This window comes from Vanacampus margaritifer, chromosome 7 (genome assembly GCF_051991255.1).
Source record: "Vanacampus margaritifer isolate UIUO_Vmar chromosome 7, RoL_Vmar_1.0, whole genome shotgun sequence".
Classification (NCBI taxonomy): Eukaryota; Metazoa; Chordata; class Actinopteri; order Syngnathiformes; family Syngnathidae; genus Vanacampus; species Vanacampus margaritifer.
In genome coordinates, this window is record NC_135438.1 from 26,652,649 (window position 1) to 26,655,148 (window position 2,500).

General features: G+C 44.8%; 1 protein-coding gene across 3 annotated transcripts in view; it reads right to left on the bottom strand.

Annotated features, from left to right (window-relative positions):
- Positions 1-2,500, bottom strand: part of naf1 (nuclear assembly factor 1 homolog (S. cerevisiae)) — a 21,682-nt gene that overhangs the window by 12,619 nt on the left and 6,563 nt on the right. The gene's annotated exons all lie outside the window — the stretch shown is intronic.

Here is a 2,500-nt window from a genome sequence, read left to right on the forward strand (position 1 = left end):
TAAAAATAAATAAATACATTTGTTTGCACCAGCCAATCGGCTTTGGAAACAAACTGTCAAGCGTCCTGTACAGGTCTGTAGCCACCTGAAGATACCGGTAAGTGTTTCCGTGTTTAAAACTGTTGATAGCAATAGTGCTAACATTAGCTCAAGTGTTTAGCACGGCCACCAGAATGCAAGTGAAAAAGTGGAAGTGCTCGAGGGGCTCTTATTAAGTAAAGGCACTGCAGGGGAAAGAGTGGCTCACCTGTACTGCAGTACACAGCAGTTCTGTCTTTTTTTCGACCCTCTTAAAAAGCGACGCATCTCTCCTCCGATGTGCGCAACGACCTCGGTTTTGCAAAGTTGCAAACTCACACAGTGAAAAGCCAGCGAGAAGCGTGGCAGGCAGACACCCCCGCGTTCGCTGTTTAATTCAAACAGACGCTTGCTTGCAGCGTTTTTTTGCTTAAGTCACCACAACATCCTATTTCGGCCATATTCTTTTGGCTTTAATTTTCTTTTGGCTGAAAATTTTTGGTGGCCGAATATTCTGTGCATCACTAAGAAGAAACCAATGCCGAAAAGCTCAAGGAATGTCACCTCTATGGGCAAGAAAGACCCTGAGCTGGTGTGTGAGGTTGAGAAAATCTTGATATAGTCGGGCTCACATCCACACTTACTGCCAGCAATGCGGACCAAACTCTGACACTGGTCGTACAGGGACTGAACACTGAACAGCCCGTATCAGGGGGCTCGGTACGCCGTACTCTCAAAGCACCCCCCACAGGACACGGTTGAACGTCTTCTCAAAGTCCGCAAAACACATGTAGACTAGTTGGGTGAACTCCCAAGCAGTTTGCAAAGATGTACCACTGTTCCACGGCCGGGACGAAAACCACACTGCTCCTCCTGAATCTGAGATTTGACTTACCGACTGACCCTCTTCTCTAGCACCCCTGAATAGACCTTACCAGAGAGGCTGAGGAGTGTGATCCCTCTATAGTTGGAACACACCCTCCGGTCCCCCTTCTTAAAAAGGGGGACCACCACCCTAGTCTGGCAATCCAGAGGCACTGTCCCCGATGTCCATGCGATGTTGTAGAGGCGTGTCTATCACGACAGCCCCACAACATCCAGAGCCTTTTGGAACTCCAGGTGGATCTCATCCACCTCCAGGGCCTTGCAACTGAGGAGCTTTCCAACCACCTCATTGACTTCGACCCCAGAGATAGGAGAGCCCACCTCAGCATCCCCAGATTCTCCGTCCGCAAAGGAGGTGTGTCGGTGGAATTGAGGTCTTTGAAGTATTCTCCCCACATATTCACTACGTCCTGAGTCAAGGTCTGCAGCATATCTCCACCATACACAGTGTTAATAGTGCACTGATTTTTCTTTTTCACGCCTTTCTTTTGAGGAAAAACGTCAACTTTTGAAGGATGAGAGGCCAACGCCTTAGCCACCGGATCTTCAGCAAAGTAAGGGACAGAGAATTATTCGTACTTTTCACAAAGAATGATACAAAAGGACTTTGTGGATGTTTCATGATGTTTGGCATTGCTATTGTTAGCTTGATTTTGTGAGGAATTCGGCTGTGGGAGATATCCACTTTATTAAATTTTTCCCGTGTGTGCAGGCGGGTTTGAATTTGTCCGTTTATTTTTTTTGGGGGGGGGGGGGGGGGGGGTAATGTCAGACTTGGAAAAAATAATGTTTTGGGGTGGGGGTTCTACCCATACAGGAGGAGGAGGCATATGGTAAAATAGTTTGAATGTATGGCATTTTGTATCTGAGTATCAAGTATCTTGAGGTCGGGCTGAGTGTCTTAATTTTTTGGAAACAAAAATATGGACACAATGTACACTCACCTGCCAACACACAAATTTATAATTGGTGTGTGCGTCTCAATTTGTGACTGCTTGCCTACCCAAACCTAGAGCTCACTGCATCAACCCAAAAATAATCACTAGATTAATGGAAAATTAATTGTTAGACTAATCGTTAAGATAGTTGATAGATTAATCGGGAGTAAAATAATCATTTGGGACAGCCCTATACCAAAATCCGAATTGAGCATTAAGACTAAGACAAATTGTATATTGTGTCTCAATATGGTACTTCAATTGTGTAACTCAAACCAATACACAGAAACAGACTGACTTCAAGAAAAATGTCATCTTTTGTTTTAAAGGGAGATGGTTGGTTTAAGCCATCGTCATAAGCAGCATTTTCAAACACAGTGGCGGATGAAAAAGAGGAGCTGTCACTAAGAACAGAAAAGAACTATCTTAACTCTTTCACTGCCACTGACGTTTAAAGACGTCAAGTAAAAACCTACGGATCACTGCCAATGACGTCAAAAGACGTCATCCAATGATTTTTTTTTTTTTTTTGAAACGGGTAGAGGAAACCCTTCCGCATGTCTGGTGAAAGTTTCCAGTCTGTCTGTTATGCCTAATGACTATTTTTGGCCCCTAGAGGGCAGCGATGACTCTCTTTTGACAAGATCGGGTGGGCGTCA